Source organism: Camelus dromedarius, chromosome 19 (assembly GCF_036321535.1).
Source record: "Camelus dromedarius isolate mCamDro1 chromosome 19, mCamDro1.pat, whole genome shotgun sequence".
In the NCBI taxonomy this organism is placed as follows: domain Eukaryota; kingdom Metazoa; phylum Chordata; class Mammalia; order Artiodactyla; family Camelidae; genus Camelus; species Camelus dromedarius.
The window spans coordinates 4103302-4118851 of NC_087454.1; the positions used below are offsets into that span (position 1 = coordinate 4103302).

A 15550-nucleotide genomic window follows, 5' to 3' on the forward strand; every position below is an offset into this window, starting at 1 on the left:
TGTAATTTAAGCAAGGCGAGATGAAGCTACTTTCCCCTGCACATCTGAGCACACGAAGTTAGTTTATCTTGAAATTAGTTTCATTTCTGTGTGCTTGGTAATCCCACCCAAGTTTTTCAGCTCTCTACAGAACAAGAAGTAGTGCCAATAAAATATTTATTGAGTGATAGCGATCTAACCTCCCCTCCCGTTAAGCGCATTCATTGTGTTGTCTCTGTGATAGTTTGATCGTTTCCAGATACAGGTGTACCTTATTGAATAGAAAGAGGGGGGAAAAACCCAAAGTCACTCAAAATAGAACCAGAACTGTAGCTACCATATGTGTTTTAAATATCTTACCCATACAATTAAGAATACAGTATTATAAACCAGCTCCATAAATCTTATAATAATAACAGTAACACACCAATGCTTCTGAGCCACAAAGAGGCCCTTGAAAATACTACAGATTTCATGGTGATGTGGCTTTGGGATTGACTTAAGATTCTGTAGGAAGAACATTAAGTGGCTGAAATAAACACACCCCCTTCCGCGAACCTAAAATGAAAGGGGGAAAAAAAACCTTCTTGCAAGGCAGAAGCAGCTTAACGTGGGCCTGGCTTCAGTGTTCCTAAAAATCCTGTGGACTTTTACTCCCATTTAAAATATAATTTGCAGACAGGGCTTCAGGCTTTGTTCTGTGGAGAACACAGTCTGGATCCTCTGCCTTTCAACTTCAGGCTTAACGAATCAGGAGAGTGAGGCGAGGTCTGTGCTGACGTAAATCAACAGTGACTTATGAGGTGCCAGCCTATGCAAATGTCCGCAATTGAAATTTCTGTGACGCTTCTCCCTAACCTTGACTCAACTGTTGGGAAAAATACTTCTCTGAACCTTACAGCAAGAAGGTATTTCAACATTATGAAGAGATCTTTTTTTCTTGGGGGTGGAGGCTGGCGGAGGAGGACGAATACATTTTTCTTTTACAGAGCCAAAAAAGTTTCTTTGGGAAAATTTTGAAGAGACACAAAAGTGGAGATAACAGTTATAGGAACACTTACATACCTACCTCCTAGTTTCAGCATTTAGTCTTAATTTCTTCTCCTACCCAACACCCCTCCCAAAAAAAAAACTGGTTTATTTTAATCCCAGACATCATATAATTTCAGAGCAAATATTTCACAATATATGCCTGACATGAGAACTCCTTTGTTGAAACAGCACGATCACAAATCCCCTCATTGTTAAGCCAGTAACAACAATCCCTTAAGATTCTCTAAAATGTAGTCAATCAGTGTTCAAATTTCCCCAAATGTCCCATATTTACTTTTCATCAAACGTATCTTCAACTTTTAAGGATAGTGGCTGTTTTTTAAGGAACTCCCACAGCTGAAATCCCCTTGCAGTTCCTCTTAGAAACATTTCTTTAAATAAGTGCTTAGTCATGAGACGTTTTATCACAGATTCAACAATCACCTTGGGCCTTGGGCCTTTCTTGGGATGGGCCCACGCGCTGTTTGACAGCAGAGGCAGGCTCTACTAAGCTTTTCTCATCCCCTCACTGTAGGGCCGCTCCTTCCAGTGCAAAGAGTGGGGAGTCAGGAAGCCTTGATTCAAATCTTAATTACATAACGGTATATCCTCGAGCAAATCCACTTTCTTCTCTGTCTCAGGTGCTAAGCCTGGGAAATGAGTGGGTTAGCCTATGTAATCTCTGCATTTCTTTTTGGCTCTGAAGGTTCAGCACGCTTGATTTTAAGTTGTTTGTTGTTGTTGTTGTGGGGGGTAATTAGTTTTACTTATTTATTTTTAGAGGAGGTACTAGAGATTGAACCCATGACCTCACGCATGCTAAAGACACGCGCTCTACCACTTGAGCTATGCGCTCCCCCACTTGATTCTAAGTTTAATTCCTTTCCAATACTCTATCTTGATGATGTTGTTGGCAAGGATGAGAGCCTATTACAGGAGAGAGCAGGGTATGTGAAGTTGTAAGACCACTCAAATCCTGACTCCAGTCTCCTTGGATAAATCATTAACCTTTCGAAGCCTCAATGCTATCCTGTGTTACAATTATTTGTTTTACTGATCCATCTCTCCTACTACATGTAAAATTCCACAGAGTGGGAACTCCTCATTTTCATCTTTCTGTCATCAAAACCTAGTGTCTGGAAGCTGGTAGGTGCTTGATACACGCTTGTTACATAAATGAACGCTGGGTATGCATTCTGAGGGGAAGTGAGGGCTCCGTCCACCTCACAGGACTCTTGTATGGTGAAATGAGTGAATACGTGAAAATGTACTTTCTGTGTTACATAGTAAAAATATTAAATGTTATTATTATATTTGAAACATTCCAAGTAGAATATTTTATTCACTTATGAAAACCTGACCTTGCCTCTAACCTTTCGTAAGGGATAGATGATAGCCTTTTTTTTTTTTTTCTTTCCTATGCTAAGTTTCATCTCTGGTAATTTTTAGATGCCTCTTTCTTCTTCCTCTTCTTTTTTCTTAAATTAAAAGTATATTTCTATGTACTCACCACCATACTTAATTTTCTCCCTAATGAACTTTGAGGGAATTTTTTGGAGTAATTGTTTAGCAGCTTAGTGCTAATTTAAATGACATCTCGATTAACTTCTACAACTCAAAGTAATGCAGGAGGAGGGAAAAGCAACTGTAGATGTCACTCAGATGAATTTTCTGATGAACAAAATGTTCACTGAATTAGTTCCCTAAAGATGATCCTGATTCAGTTTCTACTACAGCTGAACGCGAACAGTTCTGCCTGTGAGTATTTCCGCAAACGGGCTCTTCCTTTTTCGTCATGACACTAACTTCAGCTTATCATTTAAAGATTCTTGCTTATGCTCAGGCAGTTTTGAAACGTGAACATTTCCCTTCACCGTGTTTAAATCTGGGACAACCCCGAGAGCAGCATTTCCCGAAAGGAGTACTAGTCCTCCGTAATAATGCTCATAAAACCAGCGACCGGACACGTACATCTTGGAACGTCTGCATAACCCCTTCTCGGTGATTCACAAACACCTTAGCACACAGAGGACTGGAAGGCCTTAGAATCGATGAAATGTGGTATTTGACCACAGAACCTTTTTTCAAACATCACTTACAGACATACTGAGGACCACTATGGACCACTCTGGAAAAGCTATGCTCTAGCCTAGCGCTTTTATAATTATTTCAAAGGAACACAGTAAAAAAGTTATTTTATCTATTCAGAAGTAAAAGAACTAAAAATCTTGAAGTTAAAATAAATATATATATAGTTGGCCCTCTCTGCAACCTGCAGATCTAACCAACCTTGAATAGAAAATATCTGATATTCCAGAAAGTTCCAAAAAAGCAAAACTTGAATTTGTGGAAGGCCAGCAGCTATCCATGGGACATTTATTGTATTGGCAACTGTATCACATTAGGTATTGTAAGTAATCTGTGCAGGGGAGGATGTGCACAGATTATATGCAAATACCACACCATTTTATATAAGAGTTTTGAGAATCCTGCAAGGGTTCCTGGAACCAATCCCCCTGACACTGCACTGGTCACTCGTTTGTGGTGCAAAATAGACCTTGTTCAGTTAAAAAGTAATTTCCGGGCCCACCTCAGCATCTAACTATACAGATGTCCTCACTGAGCATGTAAATCTCTTTAAATTAAGATGGCATGTAATTAAATCATTCAGCCGGTTGACAGGCTTCTCCACGCCGGTAGCTTTCACTTGAAGCAACCCTGTGCCTCTCACCCTGAAGTGATTCAACTTCATAACAACACCATTAAAATCCCTAGCACTTTCCAAGCAACAGGCTTGGGCATAAAGCATCAGTAACTCCACAGTGAGTCAGATGATGTTTTTGAGTGTTGGGGGGAAGTTGGATGATTCGTACATCTGCTTCCAGAGAAAGGGTGCAGCGGATGGCCAGGCCCTGCAGACTCCCGGTGCAGAAGCGTAAGGGCCGGGCCCAAGTCAGCGCGTGTACATCCTTCCCCATCTTGCCAGCCCGCCTCCGGAGGGGTTGTTTGCGGGCAGGGCTTCGGGGCCGGAGAGTCCCACCCTAGGCTGGCCCAGGCGCCCCATCGTCCCCCGGATGCCAAAGTTCAGCCCCTCTGAACGTCTGAACCGGGCGAGTCCATCTTTCTGGACGCGAATCTGGGGCTTTCCCCAGGTCTCGGGGCTAGCAGGACCGGAACAAACAGCCACTGACCCCGGGAGGCCCGGGTCACCTTCACCCTCGCCTCGGTCCCCCGCCTCGCAGCCCTCTCCCCTCTCGGGGCCGGTCTCCAGCGCCGGCCTCCCTCGAGGCCGGAGGAACACTTGTGCGAGCTTGGCCGCGATTCCCGGGGCGCCGCATCCGCCGCCGAGATGCTGGCGGCCCGTGACGGCCCCGCGCGGCCCTCTCCTTATTTATCCAGCCGACAGTTTCCATGGCTCCGCCGCCATCCTCCGCCCCCTTCCTCTCGCAGAGCCCGGCGGCGGGCGCGGCCGGCCCGGTGGGGGCGGTGGGGGGCGTGCGCGGCGCCGGGACCCGGGCGCCGCTCCCCAGGCGCGGGTGCGTGGACGCGCCCCCTGGTCCTACCCCCAAGGGCGGCCGGGCTGCTTCTGCCGCCCGTGCCCGGCCCCCAGCACGTTCGCCCGCCCGCACCCCGGTCTGCTCCCCGCCGGGCCCGGCGCCGGGGCCCCAGGCGCAGCGCAGCCCCCGGCCCGGCCGACGGCGCGGGGGAGGGGCGCGGCTCAGGCAAAGTTGCTGAGTTGCTCTGCACGCTCAGAAGTTGCAGCTGAGACGGCAGCTTCCCGCCCCCTTCCTGGACTCGGCGGCTCGGAACACACACCCCACCCGTCACCACCCGCTACCTGCCCTCGCCCCCGCCACCCCGGCCCGGACTCGGCAGCATCCCCTCCCGGCGCCCGCGAGGAGCCCAGGTTTCCAGCGGAGTCGGGCAGAGGGTGGGCGCACCCCACCTCCCCGCTCCGCCCGGGGGAGGGGAGAATGGGGCGGGTAGGATCCCCTCCACCAGGTCGCCGCGCCGCCGTGGCGCTTTTGCACTTTGCAAAGCTGAGCGGCTGAGTAGGGGTCGCCCACCGGCCCCCGCGCCCTCCCCGGCCGTAGCGGGGTTTGCAGAACGAGAACCGGGCAGCGTTCCCATCCCCTCCCGCAGGGGCTTTCGCCGGGGCGGCGGCGGGAGGGGCTCCGCTCGGGGCTGAGGTCGCCAACAGGTGCTCGCAAGCCCATGTGACCGGGGAGGGGCCGCGCAGGGGAAGCCGGGGTGGGGGCGGGGGCGGGCTCCCTCTCTCCCTCCGCCCCTCCCCCGGCCCCTCCCCCCGGGTCCCCCGCAGAGCTCGACGCCCGGTGCACCCCGCCCGCGGCGGCCTAGGGATTGCTCTTGGGTGGGTCTCCGGAGCGCCGGTGCCCTCGCCGCCTGCCCGGGAGGAGGAGGAAGAGGAGGGGGAGGGAGGGGATGCGAAAGTGGGTCAGGAATGTAACTGGACGCTGCGCACCCCCGCGCCCCCCCGCACCCAGTGCCGCCAGCGGCCGCTCGTGCCAGCCTTGGAAAGCGAGTCTTCTGCTGTTGTGGTTCCCCTGCACTATCGGTGGGCGGTTACCAGGGGATCCCGAGGGATGTGTTTCCCTGTGACCCTTTGGGAAGAAAAACTTAGTTTCCTCAGTAACCGAGTTTGGCTTGGATGCGATGATGCAGTGAATGTTCTAGGTGAGCCTGACCGTGAGGAGGCTGCAGTCGCACTAGGGGGTGGATTAACTTTTCTTATTACTGAACCAAGACGTGAAAGGAGAGCTGGAGAGGAGGTGGGTTTTTGCCCTGCTTCGTGGTTTTTCGTTTTTTGTTTTTTTTACCGACTCAGGGAACAACGTTTTTGCGTTGGAGTTTGAGTCTTCCAAATGCAGGCCCCGGGCTGCCCTGAATTTACCAAAGTTCTTAACAGACCCGGGCTTAGTTGATAAGGTTTGAAGTTGACATCTTAGAGTTGGAAGGAGTAAGGGACAGTGACAGTTTTGTATTTGGGGAAGTCCTGAGAAATAATCATGAAAAGGCCTTTATTAAAAGGAGAAGGAAAAAGAACGAACCCCCCGCCCTCTTCAAAGCAGAAGAAGTGAAAACAGTCCGGTGGGTTCCCTCCCCAGCCCAGTGTCCCAAGCATGTGAGTTGGAGAGGGAGGATCCGGATTTTAAAGTGATGGACTTTGGGTTTGGATGCTGGTGACACCAGCAGGGTCAAGGGAAAGATAATAATAAACGATGAGATTGCAAAGAGAAAGCTCAGCATTTGAGTTTGTAGCCCAAACTCATTGAACAGCCTTCCAGAGAGCTGTCACATTTTTCCTGCTGCTGGTTTTGTCCAGTGGACCTTAGTCACAGAGTGCAGGACCGGGTTGCAGAAGCAAGGCCCAAAGAGGCTTCAAGCTTGAGACTTAGAAGAAATGTGCACCTGCTGGAGTTTTATTCAGAAGCCAAAAGGGGTGTGTGACCCTCTAAAGAGATCTTAAGAGTTATCTGAAAAGCTGACAGGAATTAATGTAAATTTCTGTTTCCAAGGCAACCCTAGATAAAGAAACCTAGATTGAGATGCATTTTGCATTAAAGAGTCTATATTCATAGGAAGCCAAAACTGGTAAATTGAATTGTTGTAAATTGAATCATAGTCTAAACTTACATCTATAACGGGAGGTTATTTTGTTGTGAAAACTTGTGGCGCTCTGACCATCCCTAGTCGATTTTTATTTTTTAACCTCTCTGAGTTTTCTCACTAGTAAAATGGGAATACGAATAATAATGACTGGTCTTCTTTGGGGTGGTAGACTGGACTTGTTCCATTACTTACTAGATAGGGCATCTTAAGTTCAACTGGCAAAAGTCTTTCTTTTTGCTTATGGTGTTTCCTGAACTGTAGGACAGCTGAATTTGGAAGCTGAGCAATCCCCGACGTTGAACAGTCTTGCATTTGAAAGAAAATGGCCAAGTTATACAGAACTTTTCTGGATGGAAATGTGGGGAAAAAAAATGAAGACGTTCATGATCTTAGATTTTTGTCACTCTGTTAAGGAGCGTGATTGCCTTCTGTGTGAGATAATAAGGCTTTCAAATCTTGGTTCAAACCAGTATTGTTGCTATAGAAAGGAATTGAGAATTTAAGGGAAAAAATGAAGTGGCAGACATCCCTTTTCCTCCCATCCCTTCTCCCCACCTCCAGATTTCTTCTGCATTCAGGAAACATTACTATATAGGGTGATCTTCATTTTAGTTATAAATCAGATTTGTAAAGCAAATTAAATTAAGGAATAAATACCTGTTAAGAAAGGATTAACAATAGAGTCCTTAATCTTGCGAAGTGTTCCTGTATGTTTGAAACATTTGTTTCATAATTTGGGGGGCACTTTTCAAGAAATCATCTCTGTGTAGCAAGTTTTCATGTAGATTACTTTGGACAATGCATTTGTAACCGTTACTCATTGCCACCCCCAAAATATGTTTTTGAATGAACATCTGCTTTAAACATTTTAGCCACCTACTTTGTATAGAGCCATGTTAATTTAAGATTAACTGTGGAGATTACAGGGAGGCATATTCATGTTGCGGAAAGACTCGAGTCGAATATGTTTTAGTTGGGGGTGACTGCTAGGTGACAAATATAAGAAGTTTAGTTGTTCAGGGGTTAAACAAAAACACTAGTAAAAAAAAATACATGCCTATCTGCATAAGAAGAGATGATGGGTTCATAGATGAAAGTTACAATGAATTGAGAAGTAGATAATGAGATTAAAACTTTTTTTCTTCTTTGTGTTCTCTGAAAAGTGAGCAGTGAACCTATATTGCTTCCATGTAAGAATGAGGGTTTGCTCTTGTTTAGAGAGATGTTGCCAGACAGCCCGTGTGCACTTGACCATCAGTGTGAAGCCAGTCACTGAGTGCCCAGGGACTGCCAGGGAGGGGCAGACAGCAGAGCGTGAGAGGAAAGGAAAAAGGGAGAGGGCACACCCTTACTGAGCAAAGACTCAGATGGTGAAGGGTGCTGGGTGTGTTCTGGGAGGGTAGCTGTGAGGTGGCAGCCATCAGGAAGTGCTCCCGAGGGAGTTGGTAGAACTTGAACTTAGGCCTTATGGGATGTACATGATCTTTATAGCCAGAGAGAGAAAGGCACTCCTAGTGGTAGAAGTGAGATAAGCCAAGAGGCAGGAAGTTGCAGGGCACATTTGGGGAATTTAAATAGGTCAGCTTTGCTACTGGGGAGGGATCAAGTATGAACTTTGTCATTGCAATGATAAGTTAGGGACAGACCTTGAAAGCCTGGCCAGGTTTGGTGTTAGGACTTTATCTGCAGATGATGGAGAATTATGACAGGACTTCCAGCACAGGAAGCACAAGGTCAGAGTTGGATGTGGGGGAGGTTCATCTTGTGAGTTAGGTTAGAGTGCGAGTTTAGGGACCACAGCGGCCATCGCAGGGATCCAGGGGCTTGGACAAGGGTTGTATCAATGGGACCTGGTTGGAGGGTGATGCTTTATGAGTTGTTGTAACAGGAAAATTGACAATCCTTTATACTGTTTGGATGTGGATTTGAAGTGTCCAAGATGACAGAGGATTTCAAACTAGATGCCTTGGCAGGTGGCACCATCAGCAGAAATTGGAACAGGAAGCCAGTGTTCGAGGTAAATTGAAGGGTTGATTTCAGAAATGGAATTCGAAGCCGTGATTGACAGCCGGGTTTAGGCGATTTATGGAAGATGGATGGTTCTTGGCTGAAAGTAGAGATGTGAGTCATCTACATAGAAGTTGTGATTATTGGTCCTAAATTTGAATGTGCTGGCAAAGGACCAGTTTTAGGGAACATTCATGATTGGGATTTTTATATATACATATATATACAGTTCAAAATTCTCCTCCTTCTTCGTAAAGCACAAGGTAGTCTTGTGAGGCTTTAGTTGGAGCCCATCTACTGAATCAGCACTGTTGCAGCCCCGTTGCTTTACCCAGCAGCTCTCAAACGCGGCTCAACAGATTAAGGGGTCCTGTCCTGCAGGCACTGAATCAGAATCTCCTGGGCTGGCAGGCTGTGTGTTTTTATACAAGCATTCCAGGCCACTCTGATGCGATTCCTTTTGGGGACCCAGAGCCTCAGTCAGTTTCTTCTACAGTCTGAGACCTCCCCCAGAGCCGCCTGTCCCTCCCTGGGAGAGCAGGAGTTCCTCCGTCTCCTGTGTTGGTTTCAACCTGTTCTTTTGCTTTTGTATCTGATGGACAGCCATTGATAGGCAGTTGTTTATATCCAGAGGACCTGCTGCTTTCCAGATGTAGCCCGGGTTTGGGAGCGGTGATGGATGTGTCAGAAGTCTGCCCTGCTAGGTAGGAAGGAGGCGTGGGCCGAAGCGCGGTGCACAGGGCTGATTCACATCTGCCCATCGAAGCCTGCAGAGGATGACGTGGTAACCTGGGCCCCGGGCAGACTGTTTCCTGTACCTTTGGATTCGCAGACCCAGGGCGTGGTATTTGGCAGCATTCTCGGGAGGCGACTGTTTGGCTGATCCTCTTCAAGGGAGCTGAGCTGTCAGAGGTAAGGCAAGGCCAGCTGTAGGCTCTGAACACCAGAGTCTTCAGTGCAGAGAGAAGTGGATAGTCCCAGATTTGGGGTTGGATGTCTAAAAGGTGATGGCTGGTAACACCCTGTCTGTCCAGCTCTTTATCTCTTTATTGTCAGAAAAAGCAAATGCCTGTCCTTTTGAGCAGCAGCACTTTCTCACTTTCAGTTAATCGGATGCTGATTATCTGGCTGCAAATTCTCCTTCGCTCTTCTCCTTTCTTGTTTAGAAGCTATGAAGAGACACACTCAGATGTCTGTGTTAGTCTGATGGATTAGCAGGCAGAAACCGATGATGAAAATTGATGGTGGAGGGGCTAGGGGCAGCGTCCTCTCCCCGCCTGTCCCCACATTCAGAATTTAAACTGTCCGTATTTCTAAATCTCTAACTGTTGGAGCCAATGGTGGGGTTTTTGTTGTTGTTGTTGAACTTTTTTTTTAGCTCCCCCCCAACAAAGAACAGTAGAAAATATCGAATCTGGTTGTTTTTTTTAAATTGTGGTGAAATACGTATCACATTACATGGACCATTTTCACCATTTTTGTGTACAATCGGTGCTGTTAAGCACATTCACATTGTTATGCGACAGAATCAGGGTCTGTGAATTTTAGAATATAAGGGAGTATTCTAAAAATGTCAGAACATGACACCAAGTCACCCAAGAAACCATGAGGGAGAGAAATCGTGGTAAGTGCAGACGCTCAGAGTGCTCACATGCGAGGTGAGGGTGGGCTGGTGGATGGACGGCCCTTCTGGCGGAGGAGTTTGCCCGAGAACATCCTTTTTCAGCAGCTAATTGTGAAGCTAATCAGTGCAGGGGAAAAGGCAATTTCGTGCTTGAGATTCCTTTAAGATGCCAGAAATAGGGCCAGCATCTTGATATTTATACAGATTTTAAAGTTTCCTTGAAGCTGTGAATGTAGGATGCAAGGAAATGCTCAAAGAGAATTTACAGATTTTACACAACTTCCCAGAGTTTCCAGTTCGTTTTGCATCCTCTGTGGCATGGATGGAGTTTTGTATACTATCTGTTTTGCATTCTCTTGGCACCCACAGAGGGACAGGTACTGCTGTCATCCCAGTTTTTCTAGTGAAATACATTTTATTATTATTTATGAAAATGTGACTGTCAACAGCCAAAAAAAAAAAAAAAACTCAGTGAGCAAGAACCTGTCGATTTCTGATCATGTCAGTGATTGCACGGTTAAATGAAAACGTTTTTAAGCTTAAATAGGTGAAATTCACAAGAAAGATCAGAAACCTTATTGCTGGTCATGGAAGTTCTTAGGCAACCCACATTTATTACCACTTCACTTCTTTTTTTTTTTTTTCCATTAGAAAATTTATTTTCACAACCCTTTACTGTTTGCACCTCATTCATAATACCCACAAAACAGGTTTGAAGCTAGTCAGCCCAACAGGATGTCAGCTGTAGTTTCAAAGAAGCTGCGGGCTTGGGTTTTACCAAAGGGAAGATGTCTTCCTTTCTCTCCTCACAGCTTTGGAAATTTATGGCTTGTGTAACAGCCCTCGATGTTAAAAGTGCTGCTGAATTTGAGAAAACCGACAGAATGGTTCTGAGTTTATCTTATTCAAAACTGCATTAGTAAACTTCTGCTTATCAGTCCCGAGAAGATGTGTTAAAACCAGCTTGGCAACTTTTTTTTTTTTTTTTTTAATATAGCATGCTAGAGAGCCTTGAGGAAAGGGTTTTGAAACAATAGAGTATAGGAATGCTTTTAAACAAGAATATTCATATTGTATATTTCTCCGTGTTTGAAGGACTCATCTTTTAAAAGCCAAGACGTCATGGTAGGACTGAGTTACCCATGGGAAGTTTTCCTCTGGTAGCAATAACAGGCAATAGTCAATTAGAGTCACACCGAGAACTTGGAAAATAGTTTCTTTTGTGTGAATACTTACAAATTGACAATCCTGGCACGCACGTACGCTCCCAATGCAATTTACTGAATTCTGTTTAGAAGCAGACTTTATGTAGGTTTTTTGAACACTTTGCAGTCAAATGGTATAGAAATACAGACTTCAGATGAGAGCTCTTTCTAAAGGATTCATTTGGGAGTCTCAGGGTTTTATTTATAAGGTATAGTCACTCCAGCGATTTGAAGGGTGCGAACCAATGATTTCATATTGCGGTTCTGGGAAACGTTTGTCCCTTTCAACGCCATGAGCGTCAGCTGATTTGCCAAAGGAAAGTAGCTGTTAACTCATATTGCTGCATCACAGGTCCACAGAAAATGAAAGTACAGCTGTTCCTGGGAGCCTAACACATCTCAATTTGGAGTTTTCTTTTAAAGCTGTGTTCTTACATTTTCCTAGAAAAATACCACAGCTTTTAAACTCACCCAGCCATCTACAGGTGCCTGTTTTCCGGTGAATCCCGGTGATGGTGAACCCAGGAAATTTCTGTGCTGTGTGTATTGTTCTATAGCTCTGCCCTTTACTGTGGCATTTCTGTGTTAACAGGGCCTTCTTCCTCCTGCAGTGTTAGCCTCACTCCTCAGACCTGTGTGTGTTTTCCTTTTGATTACCTTGGTTCTAGGCCAGCCTCATGTTTGACACTCTGGGCTTAGGCAGTTGTAGGTGCTGCTTGCTGTTGAGCTGTTAATCTTTTTATTATTTCCTGTCACTCTTCCCCATGGTTGATGCTCCTGAACTGGAGAGGGGAAAAGTGATGAAAATCACCTTGAGAACAGCTTTGCAAAGGAGGATTTCAAGTAGGGCTTGGGTCTTACCTGGGACCACAGAACGATGGAGAAGGCACAGTCTGTTTCGTCAGGCAGAGCCTCCGCCCTTGCACTGAGTGAGCTGGATTCCAGTGGACACTTTGCTGTAGAAGTGAAGGGGTTTTCCTGGTGTTTTTGCAGTGAGTCTCGTGTCCAGGCCTGGGGCTTGAGGGATGGCCAGAACTCATGGAGGGTCTGCATTTAGTTCTATGGAAAGGCCACAGAATGGGGTCCCCTTTCCTTTGGAATTAAAAATAAAATTCGCTTGGGGTTGTTGGCATTCCCATAACTCAGACCTCATCGTCTCCCCAGTATCCAATTCACTAATTCTTGGTTTGTCTTTGGTAACTCGGCCTCCACCCCCACCCAGCCCCAGAGCACACAGGGTGACCCCATGGAATTTAAGAAGAAAATATTGGAACCTCAGTTGTATTTTTAGCTTCTCCTTTTTGAGGGGGAGGGGAGAAGTAATTAGGTTTATTTATTTTAATGGAGGTACTGGGGCTTGAACCCAGGACTTCATGCATGCTGAGCACACACTCTGCCACTGAGCTGGACCCTCCCCCCAAGCTTGTCTTTTTTTTTTTAACTTTGTTAAAATTGTGGCAAAAAAAGATATAGCGTAATATTTGCTATTGTAATCATTTTAAGTGTACAATTCAGTGGCATTAATTACATTCACAATGTTGTGCAACCATCACCAGTCTTTATTTCCAAAAGTTTTCATCACCCCAAACAGAAACCCTGCACCTGTTAAGCAATAACTCCCCACGTCCACCTTTATCCTCTAATCTACTCTCTGCCTCTTAGGCACATTCTAAACATTTTGTATGAGTGGAATCATGCAGTATACGTTCTCTGGGGTCTGGCTTATTTCGTTTAGCGCGATGGTCTCAGAGTTCATTCATGTTGTCACATGTCAGTACTTCATTCTTTTTATGGCTGAACAGCATCCTACTGTCTGTGTATACACTACCTTTTGTTTATCCGGTCTTCTGTTGATGGACATTCGGGGTGTTTCCACACTGGCTATTTTGAGTAATGCTGCTGTGAACGTGGGTATACAAGTGTCAGTTGAAATCCCCTTGGTCAGTTCTTTTGGGTATATGTCCACCCAAGAGTGGAATTGCTGGGTCATGTGGTAGCTCCATGTTTAACCCTTTGAGGAACTGCCAGACTGGTTTCCATAGTGGCTGCACCATTTTATGTTCCCGGTTACGAAGTCCTGGGGCTCCAGTTTCTCCACATCTTTGCCAGCCCTTGTTATTTTCCATTTTTTGATTACAGCCACACTAGTGGTTATGAAGTGGTGTCTGGTGGCTTTGATTTCCATTTCCCTGGTGACGAATGACACTGAGCATCTTCTCATGTGCCTGTTGTCAGCTGTGTGTTTTCTTTAGAGAATGTCTGTCAAGTCCTTGGCACTGTCCATTTCTGTGTATGTTGTGTCATGCCTAACCGTAGTATGTCGTTTATAAAGAAAATATGCCTATACTTGGATATATGCAGAATGTTTATAAAGATATGGGATGTATTTTTTTTAAACTTTGGAGACCATTATTATAAACTATAACAATGATCCATTTCATTTCTTAGTGCCTAACATTAGAAGGAAAATATTGATGAAAATTCTTAAGCTCTATTGGGTAAGGGGGCAGAATCTTATTTGGTCAAATGTAGCGTGTTTACTGGAGCCTCCATGTGAAACTAACCACAGGGTCCCAGGACTCTCTTTTGGGATGTTTCCTTTTGGTACTTAAGAAAGTAAATCTGCTTGGATGGGTTTCAAGTTAGGCTTGCCTGTGCTCCTTCCTATTTTGTGGCTCATAATGGCATTTCAAGGTTCTAGTGTATCTTATTAAGAGATGGGAGTGGTTTTTCATGCCATGTTCCACAGGGGAGCCAAAAGGCATAGAAGAAATAGAAAGGAAGAGGCTTGGCTCTAAAACAATGATGATGATGATGTCATTTATAAAACTAATTTGATTATGTAAAGAGATGAGTTTTGGGGGGATGGAACTGGTCTATTTAATGACCCAGTAAGAGCATTTTAGGCCTTGAGGATTAATTTTTTTTTTAACAGGTTGGTTTTCCCATTGTTGTTCTGTTCTCTGAAAGTAAACTTTGTGAACTTACCCTAAAATGCCAACTTCTACCAAGCGCGTGACATCACCGTCCGAGCACATCCTGGTGTATTTCTTGGAAAGTGTCCACACTGGCAGGCGTTTTCCAAATAAAACAGTTGTTTCAGTAAACAACTGTTTTATCCGGCAGCCCAAGTGGAGAATTTTAAAACCAGTGTTTGTTTTGCCAGCAAACATTTTGTTTCAATCCTTGCAACTAAACAAGTGGGTAAGATTTAAGTGGCCTCCTAGTAAAAACAAATGTAGAACCATTCTCAGAAAACTTTAGCTGAGCAGAAATCTATTTGCTGTTAGGAGTGTGAGTTTAGACATAAGGGGAAATAATTTGTACTTTCTGTAGAATTCTGTACTTAGTTTCCAGTAAGAGTGGAAGTCTGGCTGTGAATTATTTTTTTCAAGGCAAAGATGAAATATAAAAGAACTATTAGATGAAAAGTATCGGTTTTACATATTTTAAAATTTTATAGCTTGCCTTTAAAACTGTGACTAAGCTATCCTCAGGTATTTGTTCTGCATGTGTTATCTCTTTTTAAATTATTTTTATGGTCATTCCTCCAGTGTGTCATCTAATCCAACATCCACACTAATTATCAGCCCTCATCTTTTGTCTTTGATAAAAACAGTAGTGTAATCAGAGTTTGGTGAGCTGCGTTGTTACTTTTCTTTAGGGATCCTTGTAACTGAACATTCTTGCTGTCTTTAATGGATGATCTTTTGAAATACATCATTGAATTTTTTACATTTGAAAGTTTGATCATGGTGTGCTTTTCTGGTTAAAAAGCAGGCCTCTTTCCTACTCAGGACACAGGCAGTCATGCACCTTCTTAAGAGGATAGTCAGAAATTATGAAATACAGCTTACATGCAGAAGAATGTAGAAACTAAATATATAGTTTAAAGAATAATTAGCAAGTGGGCATGCATGTAACCCTCACGCAGATTAAGAAATAGAGCATTGCCTTAGAACCGTCTCTCCTTAGAACCACCATGCTCTTCTGTCTGCAGGAAGCTCACAGCTATGTGGGCATCCGCCAATGACTTCTTTTAGTTTTGCAAGTGTTTGCTATATATTACTTT

At 45.1% G+C, this 15550-nt stretch overlaps 1 protein-coding gene across 2 annotated transcripts in view; it reads left to right on the top strand.

Annotated features, from left to right (window-relative positions):
• Nucleotides 1–4708: 4708 nt before the first annotated feature.
• RREB1 (ras responsive element binding protein 1) overlaps nt 4709–15550 on the top strand; it is a 163772-nt gene continuing 152930 nt past the window's right edge. For both annotated transcript variants that reach the window (XM_064476165.1, XM_064476167.1), the window contains exon 1: nt 4709–4918. The gene's annotated coding sequence lies outside the window, so the exon portion shown is untranslated. The remainder of the gene's footprint in view (nt 4919–15550) is intronic.